The sequence below is a fragment of the Arachis hypogaea genome, chromosome 15 (assembly GCF_003086295.3).
Source record: "Arachis hypogaea cultivar Tifrunner chromosome 15, arahy.Tifrunner.gnm2.J5K5, whole genome shotgun sequence".
Classification (NCBI taxonomy): Eukaryota; Viridiplantae; Streptophyta; class Magnoliopsida; order Fabales; family Fabaceae; genus Arachis; species Arachis hypogaea.
In genome coordinates this window covers 103,380,161-103,390,723 of record NC_092050.1, presented here as the reverse complement: position 1 = coordinate 103,390,723, position 10,563 = coordinate 103,380,161, and positions in this window count along the sequence as shown.

The window sequence follows — 10,563 nt, the reverse complement described above, 5'->3', positions numbered from 1 at the left end:
GCTACCTCAGCTGAAAGATGATCCAGACTCCTTCAATAGGAGAATGATGAGAACAGACAAGGGCCTGGATAAGATTCTAGAGGATATATGCATCCCTGGAGCCAGGTGGACCACCAGCACGAAGGGTGTCCCAAATCAACTCAAAAGAGAAGATCTCAAACCAGTCACCAGAGGATGGCTGGACTTCATTGGGCATTCTCTGCTGCCCACTAGCAACCGTTCTGAAGTCACTATTAGAAGAGCAGTGATGATCCATTGCATCATGATGGGAAAAGAAGTGGAAGTTCATCAACTGATTTCAACTGAATTCTACAAAATTGCAAACAAAAATTCCAAAGATGCCAGGTTGGCTTATTGATGGGATATTTCTGTGGAAAAACGAATTTCTCCAAAACACCTAAAACTAACCAGCAAGTGCACCGGGTCGCATCAAGTAATAATAACTCACGGGAGTGAGGTCGATCCCACAGGGATTGAAGGATTGAGCAATTTTAGTTTAGTGGTTGATTTAGTCAAGCGAATCAAGATTTGGTTGAGAGATTTGTGATTTGCAGAATTTAAATTGCATAGAAAGTAAAGGGAGTGGGTAAATTGCATGAAAGTAAAGAGAACTGAAATTTAAAGTGCTGAATCTTAAAGAACAAGAAAGTAAATGGCAGAAACTTAGAACGCAAGAAATGTAAATTGTAGAATCTTAAATTGCAAGAAATGTAAATGGCTTGAATTGTAAAAGGGAATTGGGAATTGGATTTGCAGAATTTAAACAAGGAAAAGTGAATTGCAACGAACAGAGAAGTAGAAGATAACTTGGATTGAATCAGATCTAAAAACAGAAATGTAAATGAGATTGAAAAGCATTAAACAGAGGAAGTAAAATTGGAATTCAGATCTTAGGACCCAAGAGACTAGATAACCAAGTCTAGATCTCAATGCCTTCCTAGATTCAACAAGAACAATTGCAAAGGAAATGTAAATTGCAAAGAAAGTAGATGAAGAAGCGATTAACCGAAACTAAAATTCAATTAAGCAGAGAATTAAACAAGATCCCAAGGTGAGATTGAAACAGAATTCCTTCAATTCTCCAACCCAAGATCCAAGATGAGTGTAATTGAAATTGAAAGCAAGAAAACTAAGAGGAAGGGAATTCGATTCTCCTTCCCCGAGACTTAGAAATTAAAATTCACTCAATCACCAAAACTCTCCGAAAACTCTCTCTCAAAACTCCAAGGAAAAGCTCTATATGAAAACTAAAAAGGGAAGCTCTCTTAAAAACTTAAATCCTATACTATTTATACACTTTCTTCAAATGGTCTTTGATGAGCGGATAATTTATACGCTTTTTGGCATTGTTTTTAGTATGTTTTTAGTAGGATCTAGCTACTTTTAGGGATGTTTTCATTAGTTTTTATGTTAAATTCACATTTCTGGACTTTACTATGAGTTTGTGTGCTTTTCTGGGATTTCAGGTATTTTCTGGCTGAAATTGAGGGACTTGAGGAAAAATCAGATTCAGAGGTTGAAGAAGGACTCAAAATGGCACGCTTCCAATTGCGTTGGAAAGTAGACATCCAGGGCTTTCCAGCAATATATAATAGTCCATACTTTGGCCAAGAATAGACAACGTAAACTAGCGTTCAACGCCATCTCTCTGCCCAAATCTGGCGTCCAGCGCCAGAAAAGGAGCCAAAACCAGAGTTGAACGCCCAAACTGGCACAAAAGCTGGCGTTCAACTCCACAAATGGCCTCTGCACGTGCAACACTTAAGCTCAGCCCAAACACACACCAAGTGGGCCCCGAAAGTGGATTTATGCATCAATTACTTACTCATGTAAACCCTAGTAGCTAGTTTATTATAAATAGGACCTCTTACTATTGTATTAGACATCTTTGGTCTCAGTTTTAATCCATTGTTCATCTTAGGAGACTATTGATCACGTTTTAGGGGGCTGGCCATCTCGGCCATGCTTGGACCTTTCACTTATATATTTTCAACGGTAGAGTTTCTACACTCCATAGATTAAGGTGTGGAGCTCTGCTGTTCCTCAAGGATTAATGCAAAGTACTACTGTTTTCTATTCATTCATCTTATTTCGCTTCTAAGATATCCATTCGCACCCAAGAACGTGATGAAGGTGATGATTATGTGTGACGCTCATCACCATTCTCCCCTATGAACACGTGCCTGACAAACACTTCCGTTCTATATGAAATAAGCTAGAATGAATATCTCTTAGATCTCTTAATCAGAATCTTCGTGGCGTACGCTAGAATAATGGCGGCATTCAAGAGAATCCGGAAAGTCTAAACCTTGTCTGTGGTATTCCGAGTAGAATTCAATGAATGAATGACTGTGACGAGCTCCAAACTCGCGATTGCAGGGCGTTAGTGACAGACGCAAAAGGATAGTAAATCCTATTCCAGCATGATCGAGAACCAACAGATGAATAGCCGTGCCGTGACAGGGTGCGTGAGCATATTATTCACTAAGAGGATAAGATGAAGCCATTGACAAGGGTGATGCCTCCAGACGATTAGCCGTGCCGTGACAGGGCATTGGATCATTTTCCCGAGAGATGACCGAAAGTAGCCACTGACAGTGGTGATGTATCACATAAAGCCAGCCATGGAAAGGAGTAAGACTGATTGGATGAAGATAGCAGGAAAGTAGAGGTTCAGAGGAACGAAAAGCATCTGCATTCGCTTATCTGAAATTCCTACCAATGATTTACATAAGTACCTCTATCCCTATTCTATTATTTATTATTCGAAAACACCATTATCAATTTATACCCGCCTGACTGAGATTTACAAGGTGACCATAGCTTGCTTCATACCAACAATCTCCGTGGAATTCGACCCTTACTCACGTAAGGTATTACTTGGACGACCCAGTGCACTTGCTGGTTAGTTACACAGAGTTGTGAACCATGGTCTTGGCATCATGTTTTTGGCGCCATTTCCAGGGAAAGAAAGAGCAATGAATTTTACATAATTAAAGTGTAATCACGATTCCGCGTACCAAGTTTTTGGCGCCGTTGCCGGGGATTGTTTGAGTTTGGACAACTGACGGTTCATCTTGTTGGTCAGATTAGGTAATTTTCTTTTTGTTTTCTTTTCAAAAATTTTTCAAAAATATTTCAAAATCTTCTCACCTGTTTTCAAAAAAAAAATGTTTTCAAAAATAAATTATTCTATGGCTTCAGAATTTTTAAGAATGAATTCTAGTGTTTCATGAAGCATGTTGAAGCCTGGCTGGCTGTAAAGCCATGTCTCAATTCTTATACTCAAGAGAAGAGCTTCTTTATCTTTCTTAGCCAATTGGCTGTTGAATGTAAGGAATGTCAGGCGTGTCATGTCCGAGTCACATACTAAAGCTTGGCTGGCTATTAAGCCATGCCTGACCCTTTGATTGGAGCTTTAGAGCATAAGATTCCTGGAATTCATATTAAAAATTTTGGAATCCTTTTTTTTTCTTTTTCAAAAGAATTTTTCGAAAATATAAAATAAAAATCCAAAAAAATTAGAAAATCATAAAAATCAAAAATATTTTTGTGTTTCTTGTTTGAGTCTTGAGTCATATCATAAGTTTGGTGTCAATTGCATATGCATCTTACATTTTTCGAAAATTTCATGCATTCATAGTGTTCTTCATGATCTTCAAGTTGTTCTTGGTTAGTCTTCTTGTTTGATCTTGATGATTTTTTGTTTTGTGTCTTTTCATGTTTATCATATGCATTCTTGAATTCTTAGTGTCTAAGCATTAAAGAATTCTAAGTTTGGTGTCTTGCATGTTTTCTTTGCATTAAAAATTTTTCAAAAATATGTTCTTGATGTTCATCATGACATTCAATGTGTTCTTGGTGTTCATCTTGACATTCATAGCATTCTTGCATGCATTCATTGTTTTGATCTAAAAATTTCATGCATTGCATCATTTTTCTTGTTTTTCTCTTGCATCATAAAAATTCAAAAATAAAAAAAATATCTTTCCCTTTTTCTCTCATCAAATTCGAAAATTTGAGTTGACTTTTTCAAAAATTTTTAAAATCAAGTTGTTTCTTATGAGTCAAATCAAATTTTCAATTTGAAAATATTATCTTTTTCAAAATCTTTTTCAAAAATCAAATCTTTTTCAAAATTCTTAGTTATTTTCGAGAATTCCAAAAATATTTTTCAAAAATCTTTTTCTTATTTTTATATCAAATTTTCGAAAATAACATAATCAATTAATGTTTTGATTCAAAATTTTGAAGTTTGTTACTTGCTTGTTAAGAAAGATTCAAACTTTAAGTTCTAGAATCATATCTTATGATTTCTTATGAATCAAGTCATTAATTGAGATTTTAAAAATCAAATCTTTTTCAAAAACTAATTTCAATCATATCTTTTCAAAAATATCTTCTTATCTTATCTTTTTCAAAAATATCTTTTCAAAATATCTTTTTTAACTTCCTAACTTCTTATCTTTTCAAAATTTGTTTCAACTAACTAACTAACTTTTTGTTTGTTTCTTAACTTTTTCAAAACTACCTAACTAACTCTCTCTCTCTAATTTTCGAAAATATCTTCCCTCTTTTTCAAAAATTTCTTTTTAATTAACTAATTATTCTTATTTTTATTTTTAATTTTAAAAAATTTTTCGAAAAAATACTAACAATTTTCAAAAACCATTTTCGAAAATCACTAACTCTTTTTCAAAATAATTTTCGAAAATTATCCCTCCCCCATCTTATTCTATTTATTCATTCATATCCTAACATCTCATCTCACATCTCTACCATCCTCACAGTTGTGTTTCTTCCATTATATTACATTCTTTGTCTCCCCCTCTTCTTCTACTCACACAGGGATCCCTATACTGTGGTATAAAGGATCTCTATTATTATTATTATTTTTCTGTGCCTTCTTCTTTGTCATATGAGCAGGAGCAAGGATAAGAACATTCTTGTGGAAGCAGATCCAGAACCTGAAAGGACCCTGAAGAGAAAATTAAGAGAAGCTAAAATACAACAATCCAGAGATAACCTTTCAGAAATTTTCGAACAGGAAGAGGAGATGGCAGCCGAAAATAATAATAATGAAAGGAAGATGCTTGGTGAATTTACTGCACCTAATTCCAATTTACATGGAAGAAGCATCTCCATTCCTGCCATTGGAGCAAACAACTTTGAGCTGAAACCTCAATTAGTTTCTCTGATGCAGCAGAACTGCAAGTTTCATGGACTTCCATCTGAAGATCCTTTTCAGTTCTTAACTGAATTCTTGCAGATATGTGATACTGTTAAGACTAATGGAGTAGATCCTGAAGTCTACAGGCTCATGCTTTTCCCTTTTGCTGTAAGAGACAGAGCTAGATTATGGTTGGATTCTCAACCCAAAGACAGCCTGAACTCTTGGGATAAGCTGGTCACGGCTTTCTTAGCCAAGTACTTTCCTCCTCAAAAGCTGAGCAAGCTTAGAGCTGATGTTCAAACCTTCAGATAGAAAGAAGGTGAATCCCTCTATGAAGCTTGGGAAAGATACAAACAGTTGACAAAAAAGTGTCCTTCTGACATGCTTTCAGAATGGACCATCCTGGATATATTCTATGATGGTTTATCTGAGCTATCAAAGATGTCACTGGACACTTCTGCAGGTGGATCCATTCACCTAACGAAAACGCCTGCAAAAGCTCAAGAACTCATTGACATGGTTGCTAATAACCAGTTCATGTACACTTCTGAAAGGAATCCTGTGAGTAATGGGACGCCTATGAAGAAGGGAGTTCTTGAGATTGATACTCTGAATGCCATATTGGCTCAGAATAAAATATTGACTCAGCAAGTCAATATGATCTCTCAGAGTCTGCATGGAATGCAAGCTGCATCCAACAGTACTCAAGAGGCTTCTTATGAAGAAGAAGCTTATGATCCTGAAAACCCTGCAATAGCAGAGGTAAATTATTTAGGTGAACCTTATGGAAACACCTATAACTCATCATGGAGAAATCATCCAAATTTCTCATGGAAGGATCAAAAGCCTCAACAAGGCTTTAATAATGGTGGAAGAAACAGGTTTAGCAATAATAAACCTTTTCCATCATCCACTCAGCAACAGACAGAAAACTCTGAACAAAATACTCCTAATTTAGCAAATTTAGTCTCTGATCTATCTAAGGCCACTGTAAGTTTCATGAATGAAACAAGGTCTTCCATTAGAAATCTGGAAGCACAAGTGGGCCAGCTGAGTAAAAGGATCACTGAAATCCCTCCCAGTACTCTCCCAAGCAATACAGAAGAGAATCCAAAAGGAGAGTGCAAGGCCATTGACATAAGCAAAATGGCCGAACCCAATGAGGGAGAGGAGGACGTGAATCCCAAGGAGGAAGACCTCCTGGGACGTCCAGTGACCAATAAGGAGCTTCCCTCTGAGGAACCAAAGGAATCTGAGACTCATCTAGAGACCATAGAGATTCCATTGAACCTCCTTATGCCCTTCATGAGCTCTGATGAGTATTCCTCTTCTGAAGAGAATGACGATGTTACTGAAGAGCAAACTGCCAAGTTTCTTGGTGCAATCATGAAGCTAAATGCAAAATTATTTGGCATTGATACTTGGGAAGTTGAACCTCCCTTGTTCATCAATGAACTAAGTGATCTGGATCAACTGACATTGCCTCAGAAGAGACAGGATCCTGGAAAGTTCATAATACCCTGTACCATAGGCACCATGATCTTTAAGGCTCTGTGTGACCTTGGTTCAGGAATAAACCTCATGCCCCTCTCTGTAATAGAGAAACTGGGAATCTATGGGGTGCAAGCTGCTAAAATCTCACTAGAGATGGCAGACAATTCGAGAAAACAGGCATATGGACAAGTAGAGGATGTATTAGTAAAGGTTGAAGGCCTTTACATCCCTGCTGATTTCATAGTCCTGGATACTGGAAAGGAAGAGGATGAATCCATCATCCTAGGAAGACCTTTCCTGGCCACAGCAAGAGCTGTGATTGATGTTGACAGAGGTGAAATAGTCCTTCAATGGAATGAGGACTCCCTTGTGTTTAAAACTCAAGGATCTCCCTCTGCAACCAGGGAGAGGAAGCAGAAAAAGCTTCTCTCAAAGTAGAGTCAACCAGAGCCCCCACTGTCAAACTCTAAGTTTGGTGTTAGGAGGCCACAACCAAACTCTAAGTTTGGTGTTGAACTCCCATATCCAAACTCTAAGTTTGGTGTTGGAGAGTCTCAACAAAGCTCTGCACATCTGTGAGGCTCCATGAGAGCCCACTGTCAAGCTATTGACATTAAAGAAGTGCTTGTTGGGAGGCAACCCAATTTCTATTTATCTAACCATATTTTCCTTAGTTATATGTCTTTGTAGGTTCATGATCATGTAGAGTCACAAAATAAATATAAAAATTGAAAACGGAATCAAAAACAGCAGAAGAAAAATCACACCCTGGAGGAGCATCTGTCTGGCGTTCAAACGCCAGAACAGAGCATGGATTCTGGCGCTGAACGCCCAGAATGGGCAGCATCCTGGCGCTGAACGCCCAGAACAAGCATGGTTCTGCCGTTCAACGCCAGAAATGGCAGCAAATGGGCGTTGAACGCCCAAAATGGGCACCAACCTGGCGCTGAACGCCCAAAGTTGTGTGCAAGGGCATTTTACATGCCTAAATTGGTGCAGGGATGTAAATGCCTTGACACCTCAAGATCTGTGGACCTCACAGGATCATCTCAGGATCTGTTGACCCCACAGGATCCCCACCTACCTCCACTCACTCTCTTCTCTCTTCTCAATCATCCTCTATTCCCAACAAACACTCTTCCCTATTAACCCTTTACCACTCACATCCATACACCCACTACCTTCAAAATTCAACATCTCTCTCTCTCTCCCACCCAATCCCACCCATATGGCTGAATACACACTCCCATCCATCTCCTCCATATCTTCTTCTTCTTTCTTCTTTTGCTCGAGGGCGAGCAACATTCTAAGTTTGGTGTGGTAAAAGCATAGCTTTTTTGTTTTTTTCCATAACCAATGATGGCACCTAAGGCCAGAGAAACCTCTAGAAAGAGGAAAGGGAAGACAAAAGCTTCCATCAAGGGTCTATAGCTCAGTGGTAGAACATTTGACTGCAAATCAAGAGATCCCTGAGATACCTCAGGGGATACATTTTCTTCCACACAATTATTGGAAGCAACTAAGGGTGGAACATCAAGAGCACTCCATCATCCTTCATGAAATCAGAAAAGATCTAAAAGCAATGAAGGAGGAGCAACAAAGACAAGGAAGAGACATAGAAGAGCTCAAGGACATCATTGGTTCCTCAAGAAGGAAACGCCACCATCACTAAGGTGGATTCATTCCTTGTTCTTGTTTCTTCTGTTTTTTGTTTCTATGTTATGTGCTTACCTATGTTTGTGTCTTCATTACATGATCATTAGTAGTTAGTAACTGTGTCTTAAAGTTATGAATGTCCTATGAATCCATCACCTCTCTTAAATGAAAAATGTTTTAATTCAAAAGAACAAGAAGTACATGAGTTTCGAATTTATCCTTGAACTTAGCTTAATTATATTGATGTGGTGACAATGCTTCTTGTTTTCTGAATGTATGCTTGAACAGTGCATATGTCTTTTGAAGTTGTTGTTTAAGAATGTTAAATATGTTGGCTCTTGAAAGAATGATGACTAGGAGACATGTTATTTGATAATCTGAAAAATCATAAAAATGATTCTTGAAGCAAGAAAAAGCAGCAAAGAACAAAGCTTGCAGAAAAAAAAAATAGGCAAAAAAAAATATAGAAAGAAAAAGAAAAAAGCAAGCAGAAAAAGCCAAAAGCTCTTAAAACCAAGAGGTAAGAGCAAAAAGCCAATAACCGTTAAAACCAAAAGGCAAGGGAAATAAAAAGGATCCCAAGGCTTTGAGCATCAGTGGATAGGAGGGCCTAAAGGAATAAAATCATGGTCTAAGCGGCTAAACCAAGCTGTCCCTAACCATGTGCTTGTGGCGTGTAGGTGTCAAGTGAAAACTTGAGACTGAGCGGTTAAAGTCAAGGTCCAAAGCAAAAACAAAGAGTGTGCTTAAGAACCCTGGACACCTCTAATTGGGGACTTTAGCAAAGTTGAGTCACAATCTGAAAAGGTTCACCTAAGTATGTGTCTGTGGCATTTATGTATCCGGTGGTAATACTGGAAAACAAAGTGCTTAGGGCCACGGCCAAGACTCATAAAGAAGCTGTGTTCAAGAATCATCATACTGAACTAGGAGAATCAATAACACTATCTGAACTCTGAGTTCCTATAGATGCCAATCATTCTGAACCTCAATGGATAAAGTGAGATGCCAAAACTATTCAAGAGGCAAAAAGCTATAAGTCCCGCTCATATGATTGAAGCTCTGTTTCATTGATAGTTTGAAATTTATAGTATATTCTCTTCTTTTTATCCTATTTGATTTTCAGTTGCTTGGGGACAAGCAACAATTTAAGTTTGGTGTTGTGATGAGCGGATAATTTATACGCTTTTTGGCATTGTTTTTAGTATGTTTTTAGTAGGATCTAGCTACTTTTAGGGATGTTTTCATTAGTTTTTATGTTAAATTCACATTTCTGGACTTTACTATGAGTTTGTGTGTTTTTTTATGATTTCAGGTATTTTCTGGCTGAAATTGAGGGACTTGAGCAAAAATTAGATTCAGAGGTTGAAGAAGGACTGCTGATGCTGTTGGATTCTGACCTCCCTGCACTCAAAGTGGATTTTCTGGAGCTACAGAACTCGAAATGGCGCGCTTCCAATTGCGTTGAAAGGAAGACATCCAGGGCTTTCCAGCAATATATAATAGTCCATACTTTGGCCAAGAATAGACGACGTAAACTGGCGTTCAACGCCAGCTCTCTGCCCAAATCTGGCGTCCAGCGCCAGAAAAGGAGCCAAAACCAGAGTTGAACGCCCAAATTTGCACAAAAACTGGCGTTCAACTCCACAAATGGCCTCTGCACGTGCAACACTTAAGCTCAGCCCAAACACACACCAAGTGGGCCCCGGAAGTGGATTTATGCATCAATTACTTACTCATGTAAACCCTAGTAGCTAGTTTATTATAAATAGGACCTCTTACTATTGTATTAGACATCTTTGGTCTCAGTTTTAATCCATTGTTCATCTTAGGAGACTATTGATCACGTTTTAGGGGGCTGGCCATCTCGGCCATGCTTGGACCTTTCACTTATATATTTTCAACGGTAGAGTTTCTACACTCCATAGATTAAGGTGTGGAGCTCTGCTGTTCCTCAAGGATTAATGCAAAGTACTACTGTTTTCTATTCATTCATCTTATTTCGCTTCTAAGATATCCATTCGCACCCAAGAACGTGATGAAGGTGATGATTATGTGTGACGCTCATCACCATTCTCCCCTATGAACACGTGCCTGACAAACACTTCCGTTCTATATGAAATAAGCTAGAATGAATATCTCTTAGATCTCTTAATCAGAATCTTCGTGGCGTACGCTAGAATGATGGCGGCATTCAAGAGAATCCAGAAAGTCTAAACCTTGTCTGTGGTATTCCGAGT